Source organism: Macaca nemestrina, chromosome 13 (genome assembly GCF_043159975.1).
Source record: "Macaca nemestrina isolate mMacNem1 chromosome 13, mMacNem.hap1, whole genome shotgun sequence".
In the NCBI taxonomy this organism is placed as follows: Eukaryota; Metazoa; Chordata; class Mammalia; order Primates; family Cercopithecidae; genus Macaca; species Macaca nemestrina.
Window position 1 is genome coordinate 70268781 of NC_092137.1, and position 14126 is coordinate 70282906.

Below are 14126 nucleotides of genomic sequence, written 5' to 3' on the forward strand. Positions count from 1 at the left end.
AGGTAGCAGAGTTCCCAGGTACAGCTGCTCTGAGGCCAAGGCCTCCCATTCATTCATCCAACAAATACTTATCAAGCACCTACAATGTGCCAGGCACTGCCCTAGTCTCTGGGGGTACACTATGACGAAGAGATTTAAAACTTCTGCCACACTGGGGAGAATGTGGAGAAACTGGAACCTGTGTGCATTGCCAGTGGGTATGTAAAGTGGTATACAGCCACTGTGGAAAATGATATGGTGGTTCCCCAAGAAGTTAAACATAGAATTACCATATGATGCAGCAATTTCACTTATTTAGGTATAGACCCAAAAGAACTGCAAGCAGGGATTCAAACAAATATTTGCACACCCATGTTCACAGCAGCATTATTGGTTTGCAATAGCTGAAAGGAAGAAACAACCCAAGCGCCCACGCATGGCTGAACAGATGAACATGTGGTACAGTTACACAATGGAATATTATTCAGCCGTAAAAAGGAATGAAGTTCTGACACATGCTACAACATGGATGAATCTTGAAAACATTATGCTAAGTGAAAGAACTAGACATAAAAGGACAAATACTCTATGATTCTACTTACATAAGGTATCTAGAGTAGTTAAGTTCATAGAGACAGAAAGTAGAGTGGTGGTTGCCAGAGGTGCAGGGAGGGAAATGTTTAGTGGGTAGTGGGAGTTAGTGTTGAGTGGGTAGAGGGTTTCAGTTTGGGAAGATGAAGAAGTTCTGAAGAGGAATGGTGTTGATGGTTACATGATGTTGTAAATATACTTAATGTCACTGAATTATACACTCAAAAACCGTTAAAATAGTCAATTTTATGTTATATATATTTTACCACAATTAGAAACAAACAAAAACCTTCCCCATGGAACTTATGTTCTTCTGAGTTGCCCCAGATAAGAGCTTATAATGAAGAGTGGTGTTAACTCTGCCACCTCAAAGCAGGGGTCAACATGGGGTTCTGCAGAATAGTCTGGAGTAGGGTGGGAGGGGTCAGGAAGCCTGAGGTCACAAACAGGTTCCTCTCACTCTCTGTACCCAGAACAGCTCTCCTGTTACCAATTTTAAACGTATTCTGATAAAATTTTATTTGAAAAAAATGCTGCCACCACTAAAGAACTTTTTTTTTTTTCCTAAACCATTGCCTTCCTTCTCTAAAACAATCACTGACTGAGAGACGCTTCCATGAAGAGTGAGCAGGCAGGGGCCACTTTGCAAGAATCTGCATGGGCAGGGGATAGGGCCCAGAGGGCAGGGCTCTCACAGCCCTGCCACCCTTCCTCTGGGCTGGAGGGTCAGTTATCAGATTTCTGGCTCCATCTCCTCCTGGAGGGCAGGGTTCTCGGCTGACTCACCTCTGGTCTTGCCCAGGGTGGTATATGGAAACGGCACCTGATTTTGGCATTGGAAACCTTGGCTCCAAGTCCTGGCTGGGCCTTTTATAAGACATTTAATGTCCCAGCCTGTTTTCTTAGCTGTAAAATGAGAATAACCCTGACACCACCCATCTCCCAGGATCAGACACAACACCACAGCATACCACAACACGGTGCTTGGCACAGAGGGGGTGCATGTACACGGGGGGCCTCAGTGTTCAGGCCCTAAGGCCCAGGAATGGGGGGCTGTGGGCCCCAGCTGTGCCCAGGAGGCCCTGGGGTGGATCCCTGAGCCCTTGGAACTGCCCAGCCAGCCCTGCCAGTCCTGGCCAGTCCCGGCGCTCATTTGGGGCGTGGAGGGGGCACTGAGTGCACAGCCACCCCCAGAGTAAACAGCCTGATGAGCACGGGACAACAAGATGCTGAAATGCTTCTGAGCCACGTCATTGTTTCAGAGGCCCTGGCCTGCCACCCCTGGGAGCCTTCCTGGGTCCCACCCAGGTGATGTGACCACACCCTGTGCTGCCCCTAACCCATCTCTGCATGTGACAATTCTGTGCCTTCTACGCTGGGTCATGACTTCTGGAAGGTGGGGACCCACCCTACTGGTCTTTACTCCCCTGGCACATAGACAGGGTTCAGTAACTGCATTTTGAATCGGCGGTGATGATGATGATGGTGACAATGACAGTTGCAGCAACTATTCAGCACATGGCCTTTGCCATGGGTGTGGCCACAGTGCTAAGAAACTTCATTTAACTCTTTTAACCTTCACGGAAATCCTCACAGGTGTGTCCTGTTGCCATGATCCTCATTTTTAATGAAGGCACTGAGGCGCAGAGAGCTTAAGTACCTTGCCAAAGGTCACACAAAGTGACAGAGGCAGGGCTTGAACCCCAGTGTCTTGGTTTGCCCTTTTTATTTTTGTTTTTATTTTTATTTTTTTGAAACGGAGTCTCACTCTATTGTCCAGGCTGGAGTGCAATGGCAAGATCTTGGCTCACTGCAACCTCCACCTCCTGGGTTCAAGTGATTCTCATTCCTCAGCCTCCCAAGTAGCTGGGATTACAGGCCCCTGCCACCATGCCCAGCTAATTTTTGTATTTATATTAGAGATAGGGTTTCACCATGTTGGCCTGGCTGATCTTGAACTCCTGACCTCAAATGATCCACCCACCTCAGCCTCCCAAAGTGCTGGGATTACAGGCGTGAGCCACTGCAGGGATTTAAAAAAAAAAAAACATTGCTGAGCAAGTTTCTCTTCTCTGTCTTGAAATCTAGGACTAATAAATGGATTTGTCTCTGGTCATGCCACCTCTCCCCAGAAGTGCTGCTTTGGGGGCTCTGGCCAACCTGGATGACCACCCGTGGGGAACGTGACCACCTGCGGGGAATGTGACCACCTATGGGGAACGTGACAAGTGGGTTGTTTTCTAGGATAGAGTTGAGGGAGCTCTATTTTACATTTTCTCTACTGTTAGGGGCTTCATTTCACTCTTAATGATCTTTGTTCCACCTTTTTTTTTCCTCCCAGTGTGAGGACTATTCTCAAGGGAGGTACAGTTAGAAACAAAATGGGAACTGGGTACTTATTGTTCTCTCTACTCTGCGTCTTCCCCTAGCTGAGGGGAGTCGCTGCCTTGTCCATCCTCTTGCTCCAAACAGACCAATAAGGAAGCAAACAAACAACTTTGGTGCTGACCAGGATTCCTTTAAAATCGCTGCTAATTCTAGACTTTGGTCCTTCTGGACATTCTGACACACCCGAGGTATATCACAGCCAAGGCATCAAGCAGTGTGAAACCCCAGCAGGTTCACTGAAAACCTACACTCATCTGTCCTCCTTGGCTGCTGCCTGCCCCCTTCCTCCCCATTAAAATCATTTGCGATTTCATCATCAGAATCTAATTTCCACTCGGTGGAATGCTTATGCCTGGCAGGTTTTCCTCTACTCCTCACATTATTCTAATCCCACTGAAAAAAGAATTCCTTTAGGGAGCTTGTTGAGACCACCACTTTGATCAAGCCCTACTTCACTCTGGCCTTGGGGACATGTCACAGAGTGGCTTGTCTAAAATCTTTTCCTAGAACTTTGATATTGTTATTTTAGGTTATTATTGTGATTTCATGTTATTCTCCCCGCTTTGGGAGAAATGGTTTCATCATTTTGTAATTAAATTAGATTTGCAAAATGTCAACAATAGGATGTGCAATGCATTACACGTGCATAACGTAGTAATCTATTGTCAAGACAGAGACCTCCTGGTGAGGTGACAGAGTCCCGGGCCCCCCTGCCTTCTACTAGACCGTTACTTTCTCAGATGGTGAGGAATAAGTCATCCTTATCTAAGAATCCTTATCTAAGAAATACCTGGCTTTTCTTTGAGATCCCCTCACTGATTGAAGCACCCCTGCAATCACCCAGGGTGATTCACAGAAGCAGATCTGGGGACCACATGGCCAGGGAGCGGGGAAGAATCAGGCTACCAAAGACACAGACACTGGGCGCAGCCTGCCTCAGCGAGTGGGCTGCCCTGGCTTGGGCCATGTAGTGAAGAGGGCAGAATTTGTCCTTAAGCCCATGCCAGCCTACGCCTCCACCACTGCTCCCCAAACTGCACCCCTAGCCCAAATCTGAGTTGCTGTGTCCTGTCCCATGGCTATTTAGGCCATCCCACCAAGCCTGCCATCCCCAGGGAGTGTCCAGCTCAGAGTCCTCTCTCCATACCTGTCTCTAAGTATCAGCAAGCTTTCAGACTGGAAAGGATTTATTCACAAACTCATGCAGGTGAACAAAGGGGTCCAACAGTAAGGGAGACATTTTCAGCTGTGAAGCCAACTAGGGCTGTGTGGAGAGGACTTGCACCCTGAACCTGAAATCACAGTGGCCTCAGTCTCCAAGGTCCTGTGAGAAGCACAGCCGGCCCGAGTCAGAGCCACTCAACAGCATCTTATTCATCCAGAGTCACTGAGGTTCCCATCAATTACATTTTCTGAAAATGAAACGTGAATTGCCAAAACACTATTTTAACCACTATGAAAAGAAAAATCTTCCTAAAAGGGGGCCCATAGTCCCTAAACCTTAAACCTTAAACCTCTCCTTTTTCCACTGAAGTGGTCATCGTTATCCCTATGGAATGGGACAATAATGTGATTGTGTTTCTATGTGCTGTTTAATTACAGCCTTCCTTACAGCCTTCACTTTCCTGTTTTCTACAAGTCTCTCTCTAAAAACCACTTTCCACCAGCCACCCTTCCAGGCTGTTTCTTTTGCAGAGAGCTGGAAAATCAGACAGCACTCCTGTTAGGACAGTGTGCTCCACAGATGTCAGCGAAGCTTGAGGCCCACAGAGAAATAAGGCACTTGGTTCAAACGCAGGGATTTTGATTTAGCTATTTCTTAGGGTCTTGTTTCCAATACATTCCAGTTCACGGCTAAAATCCAAAGGCAGATGGGGCCAAGACTCACTTGCACATGGAATGCTCCTTGAATCTATTTCTCATGGTCCTCTGATTGGTAAGATGTTTCTGTCGTCGTGACACTATCAGGCAGGAGCTCCAGGGCTTGCTCTGCTTCTATTTGTTATGTGTAGCCCTGCTAGATGAGCAGCGTTGTGAGACCCCTAGACCTGAGAGGTCCCATTAAGAGGAATGAGATCAAGAGAGATGAGATGTGCAGCCTGTGTCCCTGACTCTGACCTGGCATCCTTCTCTTTGGTGTCTTGTGTGTTCTATAGATTTCAATCTCCTGACACAGGTTCCGTGGCCATGGCCATTTTACAGCACGACCAATGGAGCAGTGAGAGTCTGTGAAAAGAGCAGGGCCCCTCAGGGAGACCACCTGGATGAGCTAGCTCATGTGCTAGCTCTTCAAGGAACCCAGGGTGCAGCGTGTGGGCAGTACAGTAACGGGCATCCTGGGCTGTGTTTGGAGCTGCTCTGAGTCAGGCAGGGCTGGCTGTCACAGCTGGGGCGAAGATGCAGCCAGGGTCTCACTCTGTATTGCTCACTCAGTGGGTTGTGACTTGCTACTGGGTCATGAAATCAATTTAGTGGGTCACAACCAGCCTTTCTCTTTAAAAAATAAACAGAATAGGACAGGGGTGGTAATCCCAGCACGTTGGGAGGCGGGCGGATCACGAGGTCAGGAGATCAAGACCATCCTGACTAACATGGTGAAACCCCGTCTCTATTAAAGATACAAAAAAAAAATTAGCCGGGCATGGTGGCGGGCACCTGTAGTCCCAGCTACTCAGGAGGCTGAGGCAGGAGAATGGTGTGAACCTGGGAGGCGGGGCTTGCTTGAGCCAAGATGGTGCCACTGCACTCCAGCCTGGGCAACAGAGCGAGACGGAAATAAATAAATAAATAAATAAATAAATAAATAAATAAATAAATAAAATAAACAGAATATCCAAGTGCATCACATGTAGTCAGGGTGAATATTATTTTGACAAAACTTTTGCAGCTGGGCACAGTGGCTCACACCTGTAATCCCAGCACTTTTGGAGGCCGAGGCGGGCGGATCACGAGGTCAGGAGATCGAGACCATCCTGGCTAACACAGTGAAACCCCATCTCTACTAAAAATACAAAAAAAAAATTACCCGGGCGTGGTGGCGGGCGCCTGTAGTCCCAGCTACTCGGGAGGCTGAGGCAGGAGAATGGTGTGAACCGGGAGGCAGAGCTTGCAGTGAGCCGAGATTGTGCCACTGCACTCCAGCCTGGGTGACAGAGTGAGACTCCGTCTCAAAAAAAAAAAAAAAACTTTTGCTTCAGTGTTATGTATCCATACATTGAGGTGTGTCCTGGTTGGGACAGGAGATATCTTTCTCACCATGAGCAGTGGTCAAAGAAGTCAGAAACAAGTGGTTACATGCACATCCATCCTGCAGCTGATCTTCCTGAGACCCATCCCTGCCACCTCACCCCCAGCTGGGAAGCCAAATGGAATTTGTTCAGGGCCCTAGAATTAGCCTCACCTGGAAGGGACAGAGGAGTCTGGGAAGCCTTCTTGGAGGAGGTGGGGCTTGCTGTGGTGGGAGCAGGGAGAGGGACGCAGGGCAGAAGGGAGGACAGGAACAATGGTCCCAAGGTGGGAAGAGCTGGAAGAAGGAAGCCTGGAAAGGCCTGGGAGGAGCAGTACTGGACACCGCCTTCTCATGCAGGCAGAATGAGGGCTGAGTCCAGGGTTGGAAGGGAGAAAGAAAGCTCATTTGGTTTCAATGTGGAAACAGCCAAGTAATCTTCTACTTGATGCCTGCTTTTGTAGATGGTTAGAATCATCCTTAGTTAAGAACCAAGGCCTCCTCCTCCTTTATTCCAAATCCCTCTGGGGAGCACTTGGTAGTGGAGCAGTCAGGTGGGGTATCAGGCCTAACATCCCTAGCTCTCACCGACCCAGAGAATACAACTTCATAGTGCCTGCTTTCCATTTTTCAGTTTAAATTACAATTTTAAGGTGGGATGTGGAGGTTCACCCCTGTAATCCCAGCACTTTGGGATGCCAAGGAAGGATCACTTGAGCCCAGGAGTTTGAGATCAGCTTGGGCAATATAGGGAGACCCCCGTCTCTCAAAAAAAAAAAAAAAAAAATTAGCTAGGTGTGGTGGCACACACCTGTGGTCCCAGCTACTTGGGAGGCTGAGGTGGGAGAATTACGTGAGCCCAGGAGGTCAAAGCTGCAATGAGCCATGATCACAGCACTGCACTCCAGTGTGGATGACAGAGTAAGACCTTGTCTCAAAAAAAAAATCAATTTTAATTCATTAAAATGAAAAAATCCAGTTCTTCAGTCACACTGGACACATCTCAAATGTTCAACAGCCACATGTGGCCAGCAGTTACTGCATGGAACAGCACAGAGAACATTACTATCATCATGGAAAATTCTAGTGGGCAATGATGTTCTAGAACAAGGAAATAAATAATTTATTCATTCCCTCAGGAATGCAACATCTTTCGTTATTTCTATGACACCTGAAATTCTAAATGCAAATGCTTCTGAGAGAGGCACTGGAATGACTTAAGTTCTTACCAAATAGTAACTGGTTGATATCAAAGGTCCAAAGAAAGCCACCATCTAAGGAAACCATCCACCTGAGGCTGACAGTATGGGGGGTGCAGGGATGTCAGACGGTCAGATACTGTCCCTAACCAGAGATGCTGTCCAAGAATGCTGATGGATAGGGTTTAAGCACCTCCATCAAGGAGTGTGGAAAACTGTGTGACCTGTGAAGAAAGAAAATGACCCAAAGTTAGTATTCATCTTCAGATGAGGGGACAGTTTATTTTCCAACAGTCCTCAGCAGGGGTTATTACATGAGAAACAAGCTCTTCTCTATTTCTAGGTAAGGCAGAATAAGAAGTGGACACACAAAGAAGCTGGGTGTGGGGCTCATACCTATAGTTCCAACACTTTGGAAAGTTAAGGCAGAAGGATGGCTTGAACCCAGAAGTTGAAAGCTACAGTGAGCTATGATCACACCACTGCACTCTAGCCTGGGTGACAGAGCAAGACCCAGTCTATTTAAAAAAAAAAAAAATGGATGCAGGCCTTTGCAGAGGAGGATGCTTGTGAATTTGGCTCTCCTCTGCCCTCCACATTTTACTCAAAGACCAAGCCCATGGCTTTATCCATCTCCTCCACACCAACACCTCCCAGAACCATAGTACTGACCTAGGCCTAGAGATCGAAATACTAACTTATCCTCACCAGGAGCCCAAAAGCAATTGTGACAATCTCTGTGCCCTGCCCCCACCACTTCTCTTCCTGTAGTCCCTACCCTGGCTCATGCTCCACCACCCTCATCCAAGTCAGCACCTGTGAGTCACCCTGGGCTTCTCCTCCTTCCTCCCTCCCCTGTGCAAAGTCACGTCTTGGCCACCTCTCCCATCTGCCTCAAGTCAGCCCTGCTCTCCTTCTCACCAGCCCTGCCCCACCTGTGGCCTCCTCCTGCCACACCTGCTCTCTGGCAGGAGCCGCCTGCTGACTTCACTGCTTCCAGTCATGGCCACCTCCAGCCCGGTGGCACTGAACCACAGATGAGCAACAGAATGACCTGGGGAGGCGCTTAAAATCTAGATCCTGACTCAGTTATCTGGCCGGGTCAAGCGTGTGTATTTTTGCAAAAGTGCCCCAGGTGATTCTGACACATACTCCTAGTTAAGAACCACGGCTACAGCCGCCTCTTCCTCGTTGTTATTAACAACAAGAGAAACAATTGACATTTTTTTGTGCACTTACGTGCACTGCCTCATGTAATCTTTATGACAACTCTATGAGGCAGGAGCTGTCTTCTACTCCCATTTTACAGTTGTTGAAACTGAGGCATAGAAAGTCCCATGGCTAGTGAAGGGCAGGACCAACTTATGACCAGCCTGACTTCTAACCGCTGTGCTCTCCATACCCCTTCATAAAGCCAAAATTCATACATGGCTCCCCTCCTCACACCATTTCCTGATAGTTCTAGGAAAAAAAAAAAAAAGCAGTTTGGGGACACATTTATGATTTCCCTCTCCACCCAACCTCCTACCAATAGCTTCTTAACGCTAAAAGAAGTCTCTTGATCAGGGTCGTGGGGATATAGTGAATATATATGTAAAAATTCACTGAGATGTATGCTTAGGATTTGTGACTTCATGTTTGTTATTCTCCAATGAGAAAAGGCCTTTAAAAAGTCACTTAAAAAAGAACCTAGCAAATCTGAAACAGAGAAAAATATGCATCTGCTAAAGAAACTGGGGAAAGGCCATAAAAATACTAGCAACTGTGAAGAATTCTTTCTGGCAATAACACAGGTAAGAATAGGCTAGGAAAAGATCCCCAGAGCTAACCCACAGGAAATGCTCGAAAGAAACCAGTCTGGGAGAGGGCACTGACTGGAGGCAGGGCCCCGGGCACAACTGACAGGAAACCCCAACACAGTGGGCTTGACGGCAGTCAGGCACAGGTCAGAAGCCACAGCAGTAACAGCAGCAGCAACACAGGGACTCTGAGGGCCCACAGGACTGTCTTTGGGCCAGGGGCTGGGGGCTGCCCCAGGTGGAGGTCAATGACAGTGAGTTAACTCCTTAACTTTCACAATTCACAAAAATACTACAGATTCCATCTAGATTAATATTTATTTTATTTTTTGGAAACAGGGTTTCACCTAGCCCAGGCTGGAATGCAGTGGCTAGTCACAGGTGCAATCGCGATGCACTACAGCCTTCAGCTCCTAGGCTCAAGCATTCCTCCTGCCTCAGCCTCCCAGGTAGCTGAGACTCTAGGTGCACACCACTGTGCCTAGCTACATTAAGATTTAAATTAAAAAAAAATAAAACACTAAAGTATTGAGATAGTTTGTGTGAATATATTAATATAAATTCTGTAGCAGAAGAAGTATCCCTGAAACTGACATAAAGACAGAAACAATGCCTGTAATCCCAGCACTTTGGGAGGCCAAGGAGGGCAGATCACTTGAGCTCAGGAGTTCAACACAAGTCTGGCCAACATGGTGAAACCTCGTCTCTACTACAAAAATACGAAAACTAGCCGGTGTGGTAGAGCATGCCTGTAATCCCGGCTACTCAGCAGGCTAAGGCAGGAGAATCACTTGAACTCAGGAGGCAGAGGTTTCAGTGAGCTGAAATCGTGCCACTGCACTCCAGCCTGGGAAAGAGAGACTCTGTCTCCAAAAAAAAAAAAAAAGACAGAAACCAGCCCAGTCCTAGTGATCCAAATACCAGTGACCTATCCGGCCAGGAGCCTCCACGCAACAATGCCAAAGGGAATTGTCACGATTTCTGCACCCCACCCCCACCACTCCCCTTCCTGTAGTCCCAATCCTGGCTCATCCTCCACCTGCTCACACTCTGCCCTCCTCCAGGTCAGCACCTGTGAGTCACTCAAGGCTCCTCCTCTTCCTTCCTCCCTCCCCCACCCAAGGTCACCACATCTTGGTCACCTCTCTCATCTGCCTCCAATTGGCCCTGCTTGCCTCTTCTCTAGCCCTGCCCCACCTTCGGCCTCATCCTGCCACACGTGCACTCTGGCAGGGGCCGCCTCCCTGCTGGCCTCCCTGCTTCCAGTCATGGCCACCTCCAGCCTCACGATTTGTAAAGCCTATATAGACTACCTTGATACATGGACATTTTAGATTCATGAATGCTTTAAACATGAACAAGACTAAATGACAAGTGACAATCTAGAATAAAATATTTGTAATACATGATAATTGGGCAAGGTGGCTCACACCTGTAATCCCAGCGACTGGGTAGGCTAAGGCAGGAGCATAACATGAGGCCAGATGTTTGAGGCCAGCCTCGGCAACATAGTGAAACTCTCATCTCCAAATAAAAAAAAAAAAAAACCACACACACACACACACATATATGACAGACAAGGAGTTAATAGCCTGAATACATCTTTGTATAAGAAAAAAATAATATACCACACTAAATACTAACAACAAACTGCACAAATGAAGTGGGGAAAATGGAGAAATATATCAATAGAAAACAGATAACTGACTGGGCTCGGTGGCTCACACCTGTAATCCCAGCACTTTGGGAGGCCGAGGTCGGCAGACTGCTTGGGCTCAGGAACTTGAGACCAGCCTAGCCAATATGGTGAAACCCTGTCTCTACTTAAAATACAAAAACTATCTGGGTGTGGTGGGGGGCACCTGTAGTCCCAGTTACTCGGGAAGCTGAGGTGGGGGATCACCTGAGCCCAGGAGGTTGAGACTGCAGTGAACTGTGATCATGCCACTGCACTCCAGCCTGGGCAACAAAGCAAGACCCTGCCTCAAAAAAAAAGAAAAAAAAAAAAGAAAAGAAAACTAGATAAAGCACATAAGCAGATAATTCATCAGAAAGAATTACCAACGGTTGGCCTGTAAAAGAGTCCAAGTAATAAAAACAAAAAAGGAAAAGGAAAGCAAACTAAAGCAACAATGATATACTATTTGTTTTTGTTTATCAAATTTGCAAAATTTCCAAAAATGCTAATCCCCAGTGTTGGGAAGGATGTAGTGAAGGAGGCACTCTCATAGGATTGGTGACAACAGCCTAAGTTGATACATCCTTCCTGGAAGGCGATTTGACAATACGTACTAAATCCTTCAAAGTGTGCATACTCCTTGATCTACTCTACTTCACTTTAAAAAAAAAAAAAAAACACTAAAGTATTGAGATAGTTTGTGTGAATATATTAATATAAATTCTGTAGGAGAAGAAAGTTTCTTTCTGAAACTGACATAAAGACAGAAACCATGCCTATAATCCCAGCACTTTGGGAGGCTGAGGAGAATGAATCACTTGAGCTCAGGAGTTTAAGACAAGACTGACCACATGGTGAAACCCCGTCTCTACTAAAAAAATACAAAAGTTAGCCGAAGTGGTGGTGCATGCCTGTAATCCCAGCTACTTGGGAGGCTAAGGCAGTAGATCCCCTACTACTTAAGTGGATCAAAATAAGGATGTGGCTGGGTTTGGTGGCTCACACCTATAATTCCAGCACTTTGGGAGGCCAAAACAGGTGGATCACCTGAGGTTAGGAGTTCAAGACCAGCCTGACCAACATGGTGACACCCTGTCTCTACTAAAAATACAAAAACATTAGCCAGGCATGGTGGCACATGCCTGTAACTCTGGCTACTCGGGAGGCTGAGGCAGGAGGATCACTTGAGCTCGGGAGGTGGAGGCTGCAGTGAACCGAGATCTCACCATTGCACCCCAGCCTGAGCAGCAAGAGCGAAACTCCGTCTCATAAAAATAATAATGATAATAATAATAAGGATGTGCACAGAGTCAGAATTACATATAATGGCCACAACTGTTAATAACCTAAAATGGCAATAAGAAGGGATTAGTTAAATCATGGTAAATTTGTAGTGAAATATAAGCGATCCATAAAAATTTCATTGACAAGAAAAAATGTTCACAACGTACTGCTGAGTATAAAAAGCAAGTCATAGAACAGACATACAGTATAAACCTATTTATGTAATAAAATATATAGGCATAGAAAAAATATCTTAAAGGATATAACCAAAACCATAGCAATGTGTATCTCTGACAAATATTAGCATGATTTTTAATTTTCTTTTTCTGTTTCCTACTTCTCTTGTAAGAAACATGGCAATGTGCACTGGCAGAAACCCTGCAGGTAATGCAGACCCCACCATACCCCCACCATTCCATCTACCTGGTGGGGGTCCCTGTCCAGAGCTGCCCTGTGGCTCTGAGCATTCGTACCCTTTGTACGAGACATAAATGCTATTTCTTTGTGCTGCCGTTTAACTTTTCAAGCTTAATTTTGCCTCCTCGATTTGCTGTGGTAAGACTGTGGGTAAGGTTTGTGTCTCACATTTCTTGTGTGTTCCTCTCACTGCCTACTACATAGCAAGTTCACAGCAAATAGCCTAAGCAAAAATGTGTCACTTCTGTGCCCAAGATCCTGTGGCATCTGAAAGAACCCAGTTCTAGGCCAGCTTGAGGCTGTGTGTTGTGGGCTACCTGTCAATCTAGTTCTATGAAGATGCCTATTATGCTGCTAATTACTGTAGAGTGATGGGGCTGTTTGTTTAAAGCATAGGTTATTGCCCTCACACCCAGAGGCAAAGCCAATCCTGTGGCATCCTGTAATTAATGAGCCCATAGTATTTCTTCCTGCCTCTAGTGCAAAGTTGGCTTTGATCCAAGGGAGTGCTTCCCCTCCATCTACAACTTCACATCTTTGCTGTTGGAGGCCTCTTCTGAGAAAGTACCTCCTTTCCTAAACTGGGGGCCTGGTCAGAATAGCCCTATGTCCCTGGTGTTCCAAGTCAGCTTCACCAGCTCTCCCTGGTCCTTCTGAGTGACAGAGTATGCTCTTAAGTCCAGGCAAATCTACTATCCAAGCAGCTCAGTTTATAGGCCCGGAGGCCAAAAGAACCCTAGAGACCACTGCAGGGGTGACAGAGGGTTCGTTCATTCAAATTCAACAAGTAAATGTTTATAGCTGTCGGTAATCTCTGCAATCAGCACTCACTTCAGTTAAATCCTCTGTAGAAAAATGAGTTAAATTCTCTGGAGAAGGAGTCAGAATCAGGGAGAGGCCAGACAACTGCCTCTTTTTCTCCTTGTGTATGTGTGAATGTGTCTGGTGTTCACAAGGTTCTTGAAGGAGTGGACGGAGAAGAGAAGTCCTGAAGCCTTTGCCATGAGCACATGTGAGAGGCTTTCTGGAGGCCAAGCCCAGACTTCCATCATGGGGACCTTGGCCACGGTACTTCACAGCTCTGTGCCTCAGCTTCCTCATCTGTAAAACGGGATGATCATAGAGCACCTGCCTCACAGAGTGGTTGTTAATGAATGTTAAGCAGTTAGAACAGTGCCCAGCCCAAGGTGAACAGGATACAAGTGTTTGCCACTATTAACAAAAGCAGAGGGAGCTTTTTGAAAATGTCATCTTTTGAGTCCCCTGAACACTCTCTTGCTCCTCTCTGTGAAGAAAGATTCCACACAGCCTGGCATGAGAGCAAACTCCCTTCCCAGGAGCTTTAGAAGCCAAAGAAGTGGCCGCAGATGAGTTGGAAGACAGCTACTGGCCACAGAACATTCCTTTGGAAACTCTTCTCTAAGCAGCCCACCAAGGGCCTTGGGTGTTGAGAGAGTCCAGCCAGCCACGATGGCTGCCACAGGCCTAAAACAAGGGTTGTGCTGTAGTTTGAATGTTTCTCCCAGAAAGTATGTATTGGAAACTTAACTTCCAACGCAAGTGCT

The 14126-nt window shown here is 46.7% G+C and overlaps 1 protein-coding gene across 48 annotated transcripts in view; it reads right to left on the reverse strand.

Annotated features, from left to right (window-relative positions):
* LOC105465213 (aspartic peptidase retroviral like 1) overlaps positions 1-14126 on the reverse strand; it is a 147433-nt gene that overhangs the window by 29202 nt on the left and 104105 nt on the right. For 32 of the 48 annotated variants that reach the window (XR_011611878.1, XR_011611876.1, XR_011611872.1 and 29 more), the window contains one exon: positions 260-7607. The exons of 3 other annotated variants lie outside the window; for them this stretch is intronic. The gene's annotated coding sequence lies outside the window, so the exon portion shown is untranslated. Of the gene's footprint in view, positions 1-259; positions 7608-13392; positions 13663-14126 lie in introns of those variants that run through there. 13 more of the 48 variants (XR_011611841.1, XR_011611843.1, XR_011611840.1 and 10 more) reach the window with 3 other exon arrangements.